Source organism: Macrobrachium rosenbergii, chromosome 55, assembly GCF_040412425.1.
Source record: "Macrobrachium rosenbergii isolate ZJJX-2024 chromosome 55, ASM4041242v1, whole genome shotgun sequence".
NCBI lineage: Eukaryota > Metazoa > Arthropoda > Malacostraca > Decapoda > Palaemonidae > Macrobrachium > Macrobrachium rosenbergii.
The window spans coordinates 46066587-46086728 of record NC_089795.1 but is presented as its reverse complement, the minus strand read 5'-3'; the positions used below and the strand labels follow the sequence as shown (position 1 = coordinate 46086728).

Genomic DNA, 20142 nt, shown 5'->3' with positions numbered 1-20142 from the left:
TTTAAGTCTATTTCTCATTACAATAGTATTGACTACGTGTTTTTTTGTAATCTAAAGAGGGAAATACAAATCCCTATTCATATATATTACGAATCAAGGTATACTTAGATCTATCATATGTTAATTACATGAAGTACGTATGGAAGTAAATACACTAAATAACAAAAACGTTATAAAGACAGACACAAACACATTAAAAACAAGTGATTATAGCCACGTCAAAATCATATGGTTAAATACTTTAGAACCTCAAAGAGGTAAGCCTCACCTTGAAGGCATCCCTGTTTTTTTTACAAACAGAACATGAACGGAGGGAAGAAAGGAATATATCTTTCTCTCTCTCTCTCTCTCTCTCTCTCTCTCTCTCTCTCTCTCTCTCTCTCTCTCTCTCTCTCGTTCTTAAATTTTATAAAAAAATCTGGGCCATTAAATTCATACAAAATTACGATTAATCATAGCGCTCTCTCTCTCTCTCTCTCTCTCTCTCTCTCTCTCTCTCTCTCTCTCTCTCTCTCTCTCTCTCTCGTTCGTTCTTAAAAAAACTCTGGACTGTTGAATTCATACAAAATTACGATTAATCTTTGCCCCCTCTGCTCTCTCTCTCTCTCTCTCTCTCACACACACACACACACGCACGTTGCAGTTAGTTTCTAACACCAAACCGGTCAGCCTTTACCCTGACTCTATCTCTGTCTATCGACGTCTGTTATTGAAGAATTTATTTATTTCACTCGGATGAAGAACAAAATTATTGGGACAGATATTTTTCAAGCTTTATTGATAGCTTTGTCAGATATACGAATTGATGTATCGAAACTAACTGGCATCGCAGTTGAGAGGTCACCAGCAATAGTGGGATGGGAAATAAAACCATTGCACACTGCAGGATTGTATAGAAAACCTTGCAATTGCCAGGATTTTTTTATTCCGTGCATAAGCCATCCAGAGATATCATGTGTAAGTCTTTTAACTTCATGGGTATCCTTTTCAGAAAATAATTTTACTATGAAATGAGGTGAAAAGAACGTATTTCTTTAAAATTTACCAAGAAAAGAGGGTATTCTCTTCAAATATACTAAGAAAAAGAGATTTATCTTAAAATTCAGTATGGAAAGAGAGTATCCTTAAAATTTACCAAGAAAAGAGAGTATTCCCTTAAAATTTCCATGAAAAGAGAGTATTCCTCTAATATTTACTATGAAAAGAGGGTATTCCCTTGAAATTTACTAAGAAAAGAATATTCCTTAAAATCGACCAAGAAAAAGGTTATTTCCTTAAAGTGGGATGAGTATTTTGTTTTATCTAGGGTTTACATAACCCGTTGTATAACTGCAGCTTAAGGTAAGACCTTAGTAACAATATTAATTATATGAATTCTTTGTGAACGCAGCCTTGGATGATATAATATTAGGAATCTCTTAGCAAAAGAATTACTAATAAAAGCAAAATTTACGTATTAAAGAATTCAAACCATTTTTGGCGACACATTTCTTTTTCTATGAAACCAACGTCACACTTCACGATCTGTAAATGTAAAGTCCTTTACTCAGGAAGGTCGACCTCCCTAATGTTTGTGCTGTAAATACTAAATCTTTTCGAGGTCGACCCTTGGGAAGCACGCGCCCGTCAAAGGCTTCCGACGGGAGGGACCACTTTAATGGTTGTTAGTAAGCATGGGAGAAAGAGAAATTTCTGCTTGCTGTTTTTGTTTATTTTTAAACCTTTACCATTTTGATTGGCTCCTTTTCATTTCTTTGTGATATGCAGTAAACGTCCACATATACAGCTGATACACACACACACACACACACACACACACACATATATATATATATATATATATATATATATATATATATATATATATATATATATATATATATATATATATATATATATATATATATATATATATATATATATATATATATATATATATATATATATATATATATATATATATATATATATATATACAGGAGTAGTGAGTAGTCCACAGGAGAGAGAGAGAGGAGAGAGTGGATAATATTTAACTTAAAAGGAGACATACATTACATATAACAGTAGCAAAATTGATTTCATAACTGGGAGGCCCAATTGGCTGTTATTCTCTTTGGGGCGTGTTCCTTTTTCTTTTAATGATAGACAATAATTTCTCTCGTTAACTGTTGCTGAATTCCACAGACAGAAATTGGCCGTTTTTATTCGGTGAATTAAAGTTATGCAGGCTTATTTTATGAGGGCTCAAATTCCACGATTTTGCTTCAAATGATATATCATTCTGTACCGGAGCGTCTCCTTGTCCGCCTGTCTGTCTGTCAGTCGAAGGCTCTCGACATCCATTCCATCTCTCGCGTTCTTTACAAATTTTCAGTGAAATATAAATAAAATAGCTTTTCCTAAAGCCTCTTTTTGGGCGATAAAATTTTTCTCCTGCATTGGTCGTGAAACGCGATTCGCCTTTTTGGGAATGTTATTCCAAAGTTTGAGTCAAAATAGTTTTTACTCTAATTTTTCTACTTTCGTATTTTATTTTTCGTTGGTTGCAAACTGAAAATATTAACTGACCCTTTGCGCTGAGTTTTACACGTTTCGGAAACTAGTAGGTTCATCCAATAGCGAGACTCGGTGCCAACGCTGTCAAATATTTGTTGTAACTTTTGTATAAATACACACACACACACATTCATAATACTTATGTACATTTATATACACTCATCCACGAGTGTATGTGTATTCTTGTGTGTAAACAATTATTATTACTGGAAAGTTCATCGAGTAGCTGGACTGTGTGTCGACACTCAGGTATTTCTGATGACTTGTATAAATTACACACAATACACACACACACACACACTTACAAATATACATACAAACATACGAGTACATAATATATAGATAGATAGATAGACAGATAGATAGATATGTATATATACATATATATGTTCATCCAAAATATGTGTACACAAGTAAACACATATTATTATTATCATTCATGCTACTAACTATCAACTTCTCGCAAAGGTCAGTTCCTAACTTCGCCAACCCTATTCTTGAAAGGGACTTGGACACTTTCCCAGAATCTCCTGAAAACTCGAGCACGTCGCAGCTGTGAAGAGCTCCAACAATGAAGATAAAAGTGTTATTGGAGGCGCAGGATGGAAAATGCCCGGTCATAAAACTGCCATTGTTAAAGAAAATCTCAGCTAATGTTACGGCCTCAAACATTACTTCTGGGTGTATGAACGTTACATATCCTTTGTAATCGCTGCCTCTACAGGTTATGAAATGGAATGGAATATATAATTTAGGCCAAAGGCCAAGCGCTGGGACATATGAGGTCATTCAGCGCTGAAACGGGAAACTGAGAGTAAAAAGGTTTTAAAAGTGTAACAGGAGGAAAACCTCTCAGTTGCACTATCAAACAATTGATAGGAGAGGGTGGAAAGTGAGATGGAAGAGAATAATATGATGGTAGGTATAGTAAAAGAAATGAAAGGGGTTGCCGCGAGGGGCCGAAGGGACGATGCAAAGAACCTTAAGTAATGCCTACCGTGCACCGCGTAAAGTGCACTAATGACATTACCCCGAAAATTACCTTTCATATATTGACATCTGTTTAATTTCCTTCTGGGATTTTCCATTTACCTAACTGCCTATGTTTATCTAATTCCTAATCATATGACCTCAGCAGGTACTCGTTTGGCCCAATACAATTTTTCGTTTGTGAACATAATTTTCCTCCCCAGAAAATCAGAAAATCTGGAATGTACCAACCGTCCAACCGCCTTTCTTGTTCCTGGTTTGATAAAATCTAGGATATACAGGAGATTGCCTGAAATATTCCATGATATTTTTAGCTGAATGTTTTAAAAATCTAGCTATTCACAAGGAAAAAATGACTGGAAAGACGGCTGAGGAAGAGAAAGAGTAAAATTAAAAGCTAAGTGCAATAGATGGCGAGAGACTAGCAAAAATAGCTCTGGTCTAATATGGTCAATATACTAATGGATTCTTCAGTTACATCCAACTAATTTTTTGAGATAAGCAAACTGAATGCTTCAGAAAATACATATGTAGCAGAGAATTCCATATTCTGAAATGAGAGAGAGAGAGAGAGAGAGAGAGAGAGAGAGAGAGAGAGAGAGAGAGAGAGAGAGTCTACTAACCGTTTTAGAAAAGAGGATTTTATGGTGTTTGCGAGTCGTTTCAGTAGTGTTACAATTCCCGCATGCAACTAAATTAATGGTTGATTGTGAAATAATCATACAATCAAGTAAAAATGCGCCGAAGTCTCTTCGGTACAATCGAGTTTTTTTATGAGCCGCGGCCCATGAAGCTTTCAGCCATGGCCCGGTGGTGGCCTATCCTAAAGCGTTGCCAGAGGCACAATCAAGGCTAACTTTAACCTTGAATAAAATGAAAACTACTGAGGCTAGAGGGCTGCAATTTTGTATGTTTGATGATTGGAGGGTAGATGATAAACATATCAGTTTGCAGCCCTCTAGTCTAAGTAGTTTTTAAGATCTGAGGGCAGAAAGAAAAAGGGCAGACGGATAGACAAAGCCATGTCAATAGTTGCTAAACAGTTTTCTTTCACAGAAAAATAAAAATCAATTTTTCACCGCAATCGATTTTTTTCACAGCGTATAAAGCTGTGTAATCCATAGCCTGTAAAAAAAACTTTCAGCCACGGCCCAGTGGTGGCCTGTCCTAAAGCATCGCCAGATGCACAATCAAGGATAACTTTAACCTTAAATAAAATTAAAACTACTGAGGCTAGAGGGCTGCAATTTGGTATGTTTGATGATTAGAGGATAGATGATAAAAATATTAATTTGCAGCCCTCTAGCCTTAGTAGTTTTTAAGATGTGAGGGCAGACAGAAAAAGTGCGGACGGATAGACAAAGCCATCTCAATGGTTTTCTTTTGCAGAAAAAAAAAAAATAGATTTTTCGGGGCAATCGAATTTTCGTTACAACGTATAAACCTGTGTAAGCCGCAGCCCACGAAACTTTCAGCCAAGGCCCGGTGGTGGCCTGTCCTACACCGTTGCGAGACTCACAATCATTGCTAACTTTAACTTTGAATAAAATGAAAACTACTCAGGCTAGAGGGCTGCACTTTGGTATGTTTGATGATTGGAGGGTAGGTGATAAACATATCAGTTTGCAACCCTCTAGCCTCAGTAGTTTTTAAGATCTGAGGGCAGACAGAAAAAGTGCGGACGGACAGACAAAGACATCTCAATACTTTTCTTTTACAGAAAAATAAAAAAATTAATTTTTCGGGGCAATCGAGTTTTCTTTACTGCCTATAAATCTGTGTAAGCACAGCCCATGAAACTTTCAGCCAAGGATCGGTGGTGGCCTGTCCTATAGCATTGCCAGATGCATAATCAAGGATAATTTTAACCTTAAATAAAAAGGACCACTACTGAGGCTAGACGGCTGTGATTTGGTATGTTTGATGATTGGAGGGTAAATGATAAACATATCAATTTGCAGCCCTCTAGCCTAAGTAGTTTTTAAGATCTGAGGGCAGACAGAAAAGTGCGGACGGATAGACAATGCCATCTCAATACTTTTCTTCTATAAAAACAAAAAGTCAATTTTTTGGTGCAATCGAATTTTCTATTCAGCATATAAAGCTGTGTAAGCTGCAGCCCATGAAACTTTCAGCCACGGCCTGGTGGTACCCTGTCCTATAGCATTGCCAGATGCACAATCAAGGCTAACTTTAACCTTAAATAAGATGAAAACTACTGAGGCTAGAGGGTTGCAATTTGGTATGTTTGATGACTGGAGGGTATATGATAAACATATCAGTTTGCAGCCCTCTAGCCTCAGTAGTTTTTAAAATCTGAGGGCGGACACAATAAGTGTGGACAGAAAATAGTTATCTTATACAAAGCTAAAACGACTGGTGTCTCAGAGAAAAATTAACTTATTTTTAGTTTTCTGCAAAAGAAAACTATTGATATGCCCGTCCGCACTATTTCTGTCTTCCTCAGACCTTAAAAAGGCTAGAGGGCTGCAGATTGATATGTTTTATAATCCACCCTTCAATCATCAACATACCAAATTGCAGCTCTATTATCTTCAGTAGTTTTCATTTTATTTAATGTTAAAATTAGCCTTGATAGTGCGTCTGGCAACGCTATAGGACAGGCCACCACCGGGCCGTGGCTGAAAGTTTCATGGGCTGCTCCTTACACAGCTCACTTACGCTGTACAGAAAACTGAATGCGCCGAAGAAACCCGGCGCATTTTGTATTTGTTTATCCGTTGTGATCAGGAGGATTTCACTGAATTCTTTGCACGCCGAATGCAGCGTGGCTGGAAACTGAATAGCTGTCTATTTTTCACACTTATACCTAAGAATCGCACAGCTGAATGATTTCGATTAACAATGTTCAGTTCTAGAGCAGAAATCAACGGAGCTTGAAAATTAAATGATTTTGAAAATCTGTTGTGCAGAATGTTCATTCTCGTGCATAAATAAGATGCTAAGTATAGCAAATTTACAATCATGTCTAGTTCCGGAATTTTCAAAAAGTATTCCAGGGATTGGCAAAAGGCTAGTCTCTCTCTCTCTCTCTCTCTCTCTCTCTCTTTCAAGTTCTCGATTTTTTTTTACGTTTTTTTTTTTTTTTTTTTTTTCATTCCGGGAATGAGATCGTCGTCTCGTGTTTGATTTGTTGAGCCTCCAGAACAGGGGTTATGTCGTAGAAGCCACAGTAAAGCTAAATATTTTACTTCCTCTCCATTCGGAGAACTGAAATGTCTGAACGATCGCGTGTCAGCGACTAATTCTGTCCTTCGGGTTCATTTTCTTTTGTTCTTTGCTTTATCATTCTATTCCTCTCTTAGCTTTTGGTCCTACTCTGGTTACTGTTACGATGCCTAGTAACTAAAAAGCAATCAATCAATCCCCTCCCATTTAACCATCTCAAGAATGAAATCTTCAGTCCGGGTCTCTTGCGCTGAAATTTTAAAACTCTGTTTTACGTTATTAATAGCATATTCCTGAGTGACTGGGTAGTAGGCTACGCTTAATTCGTTATAATCGTGGCATCCCATACCCCTGTTTCAGTAATCTGATATTCTCTAATCTGTGGTTGATTACAAAACGTACGATGAAATAGAAAATGTACAAAAATATAAAAACCGTAGAAAATGTACAAAAATACAAAACACCGTAGAAAATGTACAAAAATCTAAAAACCCGCCAAGCGCTGGAATATAAAATTTGTGCTAAAGGCCAAGCACTGGGACCTATGAGGTCATTCAGCGCTGAAAGGGAAACTGAGAGTAAAGAAGGTTTTAAAGGTGTAACAGGGGAAAAATCGCAGTTGCACTATGAAACAATTGTTAGAGAGGGTGGAAAATAAAATGGAAGAAAGAGAATATAAACGTGGGTACAGTACAATGAATGCAAGAGGTTGCAACTAGGGGCGAAAGGATGCTGCCAAGAACCTTAAGCAATGCCTACAATGAACCGCGTGAGGTGCACTGATGGCACTACCCTCTAGGGAAGAGCAATAACCACCAGACTACTCGGCAGACTAAATAAAACTAAATGACGCATTCCGTACTACGAGCCAAGACTGTCTCTTGAACAACAACGTCAAATACCAAGAGACTAGTAACATAAATGTTTAGAAAAAGTATTGTGCCATTGTGAGAGAAATACAACCTTCTCGTGACGACCAGTATTCTTCCGGAATGGCTGTCAGCTTTACCTGGAGCCGGTTGTGACCAAATTACACCGCCGAAGTCGTCATGTTGTTGATGGGGTGCGTAGTGTCTTCTTTCTCTTGGGCGACAAAGGAATTCCTCCTGAAACAAATGCAGAAAATTATTTTTAAGATACTTCTTCCTGAAACCAATGCAGAAAATTATTCTATAACCTGACTTTTGCGGTTAAAAACCCGTAATCTAATGTCCTTTCACCTAGATGCAATTTTAATGAGTTAAGAAAACAGCAGTTTAGTTTGCATAATTATATAGTTATTCATCAAACAGAGTTAATTCTTTGTTGACTATTGATGGCTGATTAAATCAGAATTAAAAAAGGTGCAACATTATTTCATTTACACTGAACACAGACCTTAAATAAATACAAGAGAGAGAGAGAGAGAGAGAGAGAGAGAGAGAGAGAGAGAGAGAGAGAGAGAGAGAGAGAGAAGTTAAAATATCGACAACGGATAAACGGGTTTCGATAATGTTTGGTGAAAACACAAGCTGACCGACCAACATCTCCTTAACAACAACAACCAATCCCCCCGACCCCTCATCTGCCACCATATGATTAACTGTTGGTAGATGACGACGAAGATTTGATGACAATCGTCATGGAAAACAATTTGATCATATAAAGATTCCAAAATGACTGCTATTACTTTATTATTGGTATCTTACATTATTATCATTAATAACCCTTGTCTGATCTTAACTTTCAGTTATGAAAGATTAAGGTCCCTTTTTATTAACAAGACAGACAATAAAAGCGCTTCAGATATTGTTCTGTTATTCTGTCGAGATGAGATTTGCATATTTAATATTTGTTTTCACAAAGCTTTGGTAAATGTTTACTCTACTTTCAATTACTTCTCTGCAGCAGCTCTGGCTATGCATCATATTTTGAAAACCGCTCAATGCACTAGATGCATATTAATGCTTATAAGTCGTTTTATTACGGGACCTAAAACCATGATTCCAAATCAAATAAAATTTCAACGCAAACTTCTAAAAAATCGTTTTTATCAACGGGACTAAATTCACATTTCAAAACAAAATGTCATTTTCTCTCGTGCAACATTTTCCCTTCCATCTTCAATCCATCGAGACCTCCACACTTGGCAAATCTAAGTTTTCCAGTGGTTTCTGGGCCTTCATTCATAAGTGTTTGCGTACGACACAGGTACCTACCGACATATTTCCCCTGAGAAATAAACATCGTAAGTCTTGGGAAATGTGGTCGAGGAAGTAAATGAGTTCGAGGAGAAAGTCATCCTGGGGAAATTGTTTTGGGTCTTATACGTAGAAGGATTATGGCATTTTATGATAATTGAATTTTTGTCCTAAAAGCGAAGGCTTTCAAGAAATTCGTTTCAGAGTAAATACTGGCAAAGGATGACTTTGTCCTTATTTGGTAGGATTATGAGAATGGAACTGGAAAAAAGATTTAGGCCAAAGGCCAAGCACTGGGACCTATGAGGTCATTCAATGCTGAAATGGAAATGAGAGTAGAAAGGTTTTATAGGTGTAACAGGAGGAAAACCTCGCAATTGAACTATGGAACGTTGTTAGGAGAGAGTGGAAAGTAAGATGGAAGAAAGACAATATATGAACGGAGGTACAGTAAAAGGACAGAAAAGGGCCGAAGGGACGCTGCTAAGAACCCTGAGTAATGCCTGCAGTGCACCGCGTGAGGGATTATGAGGACGAGATGATTTAAATCTTTAAAAAAATTTGTATTTATATATATACTTCATTTCCAATATGTATAATTTTCCTGTTAACGTTCGTTCTCTTTGTTTTATTAATTTATCATGCCTCGCCAAATAACCTTTCTCAATCACTTAATGGCGTGTACCAAGGTAGTTTAATGTCCATTATAGAAAAAAAATCTTTACAGGTGATCTCAGAACCCATTAGATTTCATTCACAGCAGATACTATTCGACAGAGTTCCGTACACTTAACTCATACGCAGCCATATATGATGGATATTTCCTCAGTTTATCTTATTGCTCATTTTTGACCCTTGAAATGCCGGCAGTCATGACAGTGACACTGAAGTAACACAGATCTCTTAGGCATTTTATCTGTATTATGAAAACTCTTAAGATTTAAGATATATTTCTTGCATGTTCTTGGAAACAATAATACCTGTACTGTAATCCTTACCAAATTACTAATATGTTATAAACGGTTATTTATGAAATGCACTTTGAACGAAAAGGAATTGGAATAAAAATTTAAGCTAAAGGCTAAGTGTTCGGACATACGAGGTCATTCAACGCTGAAAGGGAAATTGAGAGCAAAAAGGTTTTGAAGGTGTAACTCTCAGAAATAAGATTTCAAATGAAATCAAAACAGTTGTCTTTGAGTTTAATAAGTCTGTAATCACTTCCCAATCCATCAGCTTCCTTTGCTCATTTTTCGGAGTTTCTCATTAAAGTGATGTTTGATGGACGTATGCCCTTCCTGACTCCAACCCTCCCTATTTATCCGGGCTTGGGACACAGCTGTTATATAAATTTTTTTGGTGTTTTTTTTTTACCAAAAGATTGGTTGTTGACATATTCGTGACGTCACGCTAACAAGATTTTCGAAGTGAACAGCAAAACATTTCAAGAAGGGGTTCTGTTTCAGGCCAACAATATCTGGATTAAAATCATATATAAAAGAGAATTTAATGGGAATTTGAAAACTTCGCCCTTAACAAGATTTTGAATGAATTCCGATAAGCTAAAACATCTCACCGAGGGGAGAAATTGGATTTTCCTTTTATTGTATGATCAAGATTTGATTTCATTCGCTCGAGGCTTTTTTCCCCATTCATTTCTCTGATCCTGGATATCAATGACTATGAAGGGACCAAAATTCACAAAGCCTAAAATGCGTTTTGGATTTAGGCTGTACCGTAGGCAATAGGTTTTTCAATATTCTCCTTTATACTGGAATCTTTTTCAGCATCGTTAGTGTAGATATTAGGCATTTTTCTACGTTGAATTTTTTTTGCCGTAAAGAAAATTTTCTTGACGCGAAAGTCTACCTCGAAGGAAGCATTTGCTCGTGTGGAGACGCATTTCCAGAAACAACATTTCGTTGTCCTCAAAAGAAACGTTTTATTATTTTTTTCTAATTCAAGACGTTCCCCAAAGTGAAGTTTTTTTTTTTATAAAATGTCTTTCTTCCGGGAACGATTCCAAGGGAAAACTTTCTTCCCCAAGTAAAAGAGCCTTTTTCAAGAGAAAACGTTTTGGTTTTGCTCTCCAGATGTAAAAGGAAGGGACTGGTGCCTATGACATGCACTTCAGGAAGGTAGCTGAAGTGGCAGGAAGGGAAGTGAAGAGGTTGCTGAGGTAAGAGGAAGGGAGGAGAAGGCAGGGGAGGAGGTGGAAGTGAAGGAGAAGGCAGGGGAGGGAGGGGGAAGAAGTAGAATGAGGTGAATGACCCCATGATGTACAAACCAATTAAATATAATCTAAGAAAATCATGAATTATGTAACTTTTGAATTTGTAAGGAAACCTGGAATTTGTTTGATTTTTCATTCTTATTTTGCCTTTTGATATTTCGACTTCCATTTGATATTTCCATTCCTATTTGATAGTTCCTTTTCATGTATCAATTTGTTATAACTTTCGGTATTCAGATATTTCGATTTAGATCTGATATTTTCATTTAATGTATCCTTTTCATATTTCAATTTCCATTTGATGTTTCCTTTTAATATTTTTAATGTCATTTAATATTTCCCGTTGGTATTTAGTTTTACATTTGATATTCAAATTTTTTCTTTTTTTTTTTGCCTCCATTTCCACTTACTATTTTTTCTGATATTTCCATTGTGATTTGACATTTCTTTAAGATACTTCGAATTTCACTGGCTGTTTCCATTAGTACATGATATTTATTATTTTTTTTTTTGATGCTTCGATTTTTATGTGATATTTCCATTCGATATTTCCATTTCGTGTTTCCATTTCCATTTAATACTCCCATTTCACGTTTCCATTTGCACTAAATATTCACTGTTATTTGATATTTCCATTTGATATTTTAATTTCATGTTTCAATTTCCATTTAATATTTCCATTTTATGTACTTAATGTTTCCACTTTTATTTGATATTTCCACCTCATATTTCCATTTGCATTCGGTATTTCTACCTCATATTTCAGTTAGATGTTTCATTGGAAATTCACGGAGCATAGTATTTTCAGATCAGTTCGCACAATCAGGAACCTCTCTTTGGGGAACCATCTTCAAGAACCTCTTTGAAGAAAAGTGGAATTTGCTTTTAACTGCAATCTGTTAAGTCTGTATAATAAATGGCAAAGATTAAGCATACCTACAATAACTTATAAGTCATATGATTCTGCATTTTGCACTTATAAATGAACTGAATTCAACTGATTTCTTATATTCCAAGCGTTAGTGAAGCGTGCAACGAATCTTAGCATTCAAGTGCAAGTGGCATTTGGGTCATGGTGAGGCCTGCACCTGTAACAGGTTACACATAACAAATTACACTACGCAGAGAATTGGTTTATAATTAGGAACTTCAAACGGTGAATCAAAGCCTCTCTGAGTGGAGAATGTGCTTCACGGGAAGATGTCACTGATTCCTACCCGGTGGGGCCATTACGAAATCCTATCACGTAAACAAGGGAACAGGATATAATTTCCTTTATAATTCTACCGAGAGCCGAATGCATTTCAATTATGACTGGGAGGCAAAGGAAGGAGCGTCTTCAAAGGACTGTCTGAAAATTGGCATAATTAATCGCCAGGCTTATGTGTGATTATGTAGTTAGTCAAGGTGTCGTGGGTGTGTTCCTTTCGTCGTGGGGGGGGCTGTCTGCTCAGTAAAACGCAACCCGGTTGTACTGAAGTGGTGTAGCAGTGGGTTTGTTCCGGAGTGGGATGACAAATCTACCTGCCCTTCAAATGGTTTGAATATGGATATTCAAAAGTCATATATATTTCCAGGCATCTATCTAACTAGGTATAATGGGAAGATATACGGTTTTAACAAAGTTGACAATGTAGGACTAATCGATATACTTCTCTGACTGACAAAAGTAGACTGTTTCCCATTTTGCTCGACTGTCTCTTTGACACAAAATAATTGAGATTATTCCCCCATCCAACGACATATCAAAGGATCGTTTTCCTGTGTGAATATGACGGCATTATTTATAATCTGATTAGTTCAGCAAGTGAAACTAATTTCTTCTCCTCTCTCTCTCTCTCTCTCTTTAAGGGTACACTGCCTGGGCCCAGTAAAGGAAAAGCAATGAATGACGAAAAGGATCCTGACTTTGCCCTTTGGAAATACAGTCAATATTAATTGCGACAAAGGGAAGATAGGAGAAAAATGTACGTATGTGTATATATATGTGTGTGTCTTTGTATATGTATTTAGAAACAAAGGCTGTCGAATTCCAAAAGCTAGAACCTGGAAATCATGAAAGCAAAAATATATAGCGAAGGAAGAGGAACATATACAGGTATGAAAGAGAGGAAACGGGAACAGTTGATTAAATAAAAAAAATCAGAAATATTAACAGTTGAATATAAGGAAGGCCTGTATTCATGTAAAACCTTCTAAAGCTGGTTAACTATATGAAAAGCGATCCAAGGTAAAACATGGTGTTCAGTATGGAATTAAGTTGGCTGGGAAGGAAGTATGAGATTAGGCTGGTTAATGTTTGAATAAATTAGTCAGGACATTGGATCTTATTATCATTAATTTTAATCTCTTAATCAGATATGTGGAAGATGACGCTACCATATTCATTTCGAGTAAGGATATTAAACGGACTAACTTTGCCACAGATAGGAGAGAGAGAGAGAGAGAGAGAGAGAGAGAGAGAGAGAGAGAGAGAGAGAGAGAGAGAGAGAGACTGTAACAAAAAATATGAATTAGGAGACAAATATGCGTCAGCCACAACTGTTACGGAAACAGAAATCACGTCCGCAGGCTGAGACGGACGTTTTACGTAACGCTGCTGTTCATAAAAAAGGAGATCTATTGCTTATTTTAGTTTCATGTCCATTGCTTTTTGTCTTGACAAAAAGCAACAGCGGAAATTGCTGCCTTAAAGGTCCATTACTCACTGATCAAGATGAGAATCAGGAAGCTGGAATTCGCGTGAGATATTTTATGAGGAGAGAGAAATTGCTGGGTGAGAGGCCGAGACGAGAGAGAAATTCGAGAGACACAGTAATGGATAAGATCTCTTACGATGGAAGGAGGATTTTTTTTTTTTTTTGCCGGATAAGAAATGGAGAGATAAATTGGGTGTTCTCCCAAAAGAATGACACAGATAATTTGTATCGGGCACTCAGAGTTGTAAGTCGAAAGAGCAATTGTTTTTTTCAGGTGTTCCTGGTTACTACAAGATCAAGATCAGAGAGAGAGAGAGAGAGAGACTCACATCAGAGAAGACTGAGAGAGAGAGAGAGAGAGAGAGAGAGAGAGAGAGAGAGAGAGTTATATTCAACTCCCATTGTCCAGCATTGTATAAAGACTGGAGACCTTACCTTACAGACCTTACAGTTCGTTCGGGTTGCCCCAGGTCCCTCAGTGTGAGGCACCTTTGATGTCTACCAGAGAATTGCTAACGCATCTTCCGGTATATTTTGCATCTTCCAGTCTTGGATGGTCTGGGATGCATCTTAGATATTTGTCGAGCTTATTCTTAAACACATCTACGCTCACTCCTGTTATGTTCCTCAGATGAGCTGGTAGCGCATTGAATAGACGCTGCATTATCGATGCTGGTGCGTGGTGGATTAATGTCCTGTGTGCTTTCCTTAATTTTCCTGGTATAGTTTTTGGCACTATTAATCTACCTCTGCTTGCTCTTTTTGATATTTTTAGCTCCATGATGTTTTCGGTAATTCCTTCTATCTGTTTCCATGCTTGAATTACCATGTAGCGTTCTCTTCTCCTTTCAAGACTATATAAATTTAAGAATTGTAGTCTTTCCCAGTAGTCAAGGTCCTTAACTTCTATTTTAGCTGTAAATGACCTTTGTACACTCTCTATTTGTACAATATCCTTTTGGTAGTGTGGGTACCATATTATATTGCAATATTCAAGGGACTACGTACGTACGTTTTATAAAGCATAATCATGTGTTCAGCTTTTCTTGTTTTGAAGGGCCGGAACAACAGTCCCATTTTTGCTTTGCATTTTGCCAATAGAATTGCTATTTGATCATTGCATAACATATTCCTATTCAACATCACACCAAGGTCTTTAACTGCTTCCTTGTTTGTGATTGTCTCATTATTAGGTCCTTTATATGCATATAGCATTCCTACTTTATCACCATAGTTCACTGATTCAAATCAGAGAGAGAGAGAGAGAGAGAGAGAGAGAGAGAGAGAGAGAGAGAGAGAGAGAGAGAGAGAGAGAGAGAGAGAGAGAGAGAGAGAGAGAGAGAGAGAGAGAGTTATGTTCCACTCCCATTACCCAGCATTGTATGAATCTGGTTAGAGACAGACAGGCAGACATAGATGGAGAGATTCCACTTACATTATCCAGCATTGTACGAAGACTGGGTAGAGAGAGAGAGAGAGAGAGAGAGAGAGAGAGAGAGAGAGAGAGAGAGAGAGAGAGAGAGAGAGAATTGTATTCCCCAACCTTCAAAGTCCATCACTGAAGATGGTAGCTGTCACTAAAAAATGTCACAAGCATCAAAATTGATATCAACCTTTCTGGAAATACTCCACAGAGACCAAACTACAATATTCACCTAATTTCATTAATGACCTCTTCATTTCACAAATGGATGAATTAATGAAATGTTGAAAAAAAGAAAGACTTGAAGCACAAGTGGAAAATAATGACCTGCATTCCAGCTCTCTCTGAAGGCATCAATCCCCAGTAATTCGGAAAGTGACTAAATGGCACTTTTCTTATTTGGCATTTAGTGAATAAATGGCATATTTTAGATTAGATAAATTAGGGACTAAATGGCACCTTTCAGATTTGTCATTCATTAACTACATGAGATTTTTGAGATTTGGTAAATGAGTGTCTAAATGGCACTTTTCATATTTGGCATTTAGTGAATAAATGGCATCTTTGAGATTTTGTAAACTAGTGACTAAATGGAAATTGTAAGATTTGGCATTTAGTGAATAAATAGCATTTTTAGATTTGGTAAATTAGTGACTAAATGGTACTTTTGATAATTGGCTTTTAGTTAGTAAATGGCACGTTTGAGATTTGACAAATTAATGACTAAATGGCACTTTTCATGCATGGCATTTTGTGACTAAATGGCACTTTCGAGATCTGGTAAATTAGGGACTATATGGCACTTTTCATATTTGACATTTAGTGACTAAAAGGCATTTTTGTGAGATTTGTTAAATTAGTGACTAAAAGGCACTGTTTAAATTTGGCATTTAGTGACTATATGGCATTTTTGAGATCTGGTACATTAATGACTAAATGGCACTTTTCAGATTTGGCATCTAGTGACTAAATTTCATCTGTGAGATTTAGTAAATTAGTGACTAAATGGCACTTTTCAGACTTGGCATTTAGTGACTAAATAGCATTTTTGAGATCTGGCATATTAGTGACTAAATGACACTTTTCATAACTGATATCCAGTGACTAAATGGCATTTTTGAGATCTGGAAAATTAGTGTCTAAATGGCAATTTTCAGATTTGGCATCTAGTGACTAAATTTCATTTATGAGATTTAGTAAATTAGTGGTTAAATGGCACTTTTCAAATTTGGCATTTAGTGACTAACTTGCATTTTTGAGATTTGGTAAATTAGTGACTAATTAGCACTTTTCATAATTAAAATTTAGTGATTAAACATCATTTTTAAGAATTGGCAAATTAGTGACTAAGTGGTACTTTTTATATTTGGCATTTAGTGAATAAATTTTATTTTTGAGATTTAGTAAATTAACAACTGGCACTTTTAATTTTCGACACTCAGTGACTAAATGGTATTTTTGAGATGTGGTAAATTAGGGACTAAATGGCATTTTTGAGATTATGCAAATTAGTGACTAAATGGCACTTTTCATGTATGGCATTTATTGATTAAATCACATTTATGAGATTGGTAATTTAATGACTAAACAGCACTTTTCAAATTTGGCATTTAGTAACTCAATGTCATTTTTGAAATTTGGCAAGTTGGTGACTAAATGGCACCTTTCAGATTTGGCATTTAGTGACTAAATGGCATTTTCGAGATCTGGTAAATTAGTGACTAAATTGCACTTTTCATATTTGGCATTTAGTGAATAAATGACATTTTATAGATTTGGTAAATTAGTGACTAAATGGTATAGTTTCAATTCTGTCTGAACAAAATGCACCGAACAATATGTACTGTACATTAAGTACTGTACAATCATCTAGGAATAGTTTCAATTCTGACTGAACGAAATGTACAGTACAATATGTACTTACAATAAGTGTTGTACAATCATCTAAGAATAGTTTCAATTTTGCTAGAACAAAATGTACTGTAAAATACTTATGGTACATTAAGTGCAGCACAGTCATCTAGGAATAGTTTCAGTTGTCTAAACAAAATGTACCCTACAATATGTACTGTACATTTAGTACTGTACAATCATCTAGGAATAGTTTCACTTCTGCCTAGACAAAATGTACCTCACAGTATGTTCTGTACATTAAGAACTGTACAATCATCTAGGAATAGTTTCAATTCTGCCTAAATAAAATGTACCTAGCAATATGTACTGTACATTAAGCACTGTAAAAACATCTAGGAATAGTTTCAATTCTGCTTAAAAAAATGTACTGCACAGTATGTACTGTACATTAAGTACTGTACAATCATCTAGTTATATTAATTACATACCTCAATTAGAAATAAGTAAAAACTCGTTCTGAACAGTTTAAAAAAATCTCTCTCTCTCTCTCTCTCTCTCTCTCTCTCTCTCTCTCTCTCTCTCTCTCTCTCTCTCTCTCTTTTATCATTTACCCAAATAACCTATAGGATTCATAACCAACGTCCTTTCTCGTTATGTTTCTGAAGGAGTACGATGTTGGAGGTGGAATCTTCCAGGTAATGTGAGGAACTTGAAAGTACTTGGAAGGCTAATTCCCGTCGTTGAGTTTGGAAAGCCCTTCTCTCTCTCTCTCTCTCTCTCTCTCTCTGTATATATATATATATATATATATATATATATATATATATATATATATATATATATATATATATATATATATGTGTGTGTGTGTGTGTGTAAGTATATATCTATATAATATATATATATATATATATATATATATATATATATATATATATATATATATATATATATATATATATATATATATGTATATGATGTACATGTGTACATGTGTGTGTGATTGTGTGTATGTGAGTGTGAATGTGCGTGAATGCGTTCCATGTTTTTAACTCCACACCGGGTTACAAAAAAAAAAAAAAAAAACAGAGCTCCAATAGAACTCCACCTTTTTTCTTGGGTACTGCAACTCAAAAGTTAAAAAAAAAAAAAAAAAAAAAAAAAGATCCACACTCATTTCCACCAACCCAACCGAATTCTAAACGAAAAAGACTAAATTTCCCGTCAGAGAAGAAGAAGAAAAGAAGAAGAAGAAGTCAGAAGAGAAGAAGAAGAAGAAGAAGAAGCATAACGAGTTTACAACGCAGCCTCCGCTAATACTGAGATAGACATGTGATGAATGGCTGTTTTCCACCCCGAAAAGTGGTATGTTTTTGTGTTTATATGAACACATTCGTAGCTCCGTATCTCCATTTCTAAAAAAACCAGGGAAAATCTATAAAGGTTTCTCTTGTTACCTGTAGTAAATTGGCTCCAAGTTTTACTGAGGGTCAGCAGAATTGCGGATGGTAACATACCATACAAGAATATTTTTACAGAGATCAATTACACATTTTGGAAAACTAAATATAATTACGGGGAATGGGCGGGTCAACACTGTGAACATGTCATATTCGTCGGCAACTTATCGCACACAGGTTCAATACAAGTCAGAGAATTAATGGTAGTTCTAACCAGTGGCTCATAAGATTATTCAGAATTTCCCAAAGGTCGTGGCTTTTTCAACTTGTTCGTGATATGTATGCGATAAGTAGCTGGGTGTTTAATTTTTTTCCCAACATATGCAGGCATATTTACAATCTCCTGGTTACTCTTTACCACATGCATATGTAATTTTAGTAACCACAAAACCCTCTTAACTTTTCGATGTCTTCACACTTTGGAAACGCACGTCGTTACTAAGCCTAGACCCAAAATGAAGAAAGAAAGAAGAAATCTGACGTCCGTGGCCACGTGGTTACCGTCGTCTCGGTCTGATACCCGGATGAGAGTTCGAAGAAATCGAGAAGCTACGATGGCTTTGTGGTTATTAGAATCACGTAAACAGACATGTTCTAGAGCGTGATAATGTACATGTCTATGTGATGAGGTGATAATAAAAAAAATAAATAAGTTTCAATCAAGCATCTTCCATTTTGGCACAGAAAAAAAAATCTTATAACTTTGAAATAAAAACAGAGCAAAAATTAAATTCTTATTAAACTTTAAAACTGAGGAAACTTAGTCAACTAAAACTTTGACAGTGACAAATTAATTGCAGTCTGCAAACTCGTGGAAACCAAATTAAAGAATACGAGGAAGAAAGGACCTGACTTCATTTTGTTCTCAGCAGATGATGATGTAGCACGGCCAACTCACCTGTCGCAGAAAAAGTGACCACATTGAGAGAGAGAGAGAGAGAGAGAGAGAGAGAGAGAGAGAGAGAGAGAGAGAGAGAGAGAAGTTGGTATTTGGGCCATAATGTTGGTTTGATATTACAAATCAAAGAGAGAGAGAGAGAGAGAGAGAGAGAGAGAGAGAGAGAGAGAGAAGATGGTATTTGGGGCATTTTGTTGATTTAATATTGCAAATCAGAACGAAGTTGAAATGAGAGATATTAGTTAGCAACTCTGAAATTCAAAAATGCCATTTCTTTCGGCTGTTTATTCATGGAAACGAATTTGTTCTCTCTCTCTCTCTCTCTCTCTCTCTCTCTCTCTCTCTCTCTCTCTCTCTCTCTCTCTTCAGAGTTATTTTTGTCTGAGGGGAATTTTTGTCCTGAGAGATCCAATCATTTCATCTGGTCGACATCTTCTGAATTCTTCCATTGGCCCCCAAGAGTAAAAGCCAAGGCAGAAAATTAATTATTACAGTGAGTGGAGATGGTTGGGCTAATAACGGCAATTTTCCCCTTTCAAAGTTACTGGGGTTTAAGGGGATGCTTCTTGTCCCCATTTACCCTTGGGAAATATTCGGCTGGTATACGTCTCTCTCTCTCTCTCTCTCTCTCTCTCTCTCTCTCTCTCTCTCTCTCTCACA

The 20142-nt window shown here is 36.3% G+C and overlaps 1 long non-coding RNA gene across 1 annotated transcript in view; it reads right to left on the bottom strand.

Moving 5' to 3' along the window:
• Positions 1-7744: 7744 nt before the first annotated feature.
• Positions 7745-20142, bottom strand: part of LOC136835116 (uncharacterized) — a 152188-nt gene continuing 139790 nt past the window's right edge. The window contains exon 3 of the long non-coding RNA XR_010851985.1: positions 7745-7841. This is a non-coding gene — a long non-coding RNA (uncharacterized lncRNA). The remainder of the gene's footprint in view (positions 7842-20142) is intronic.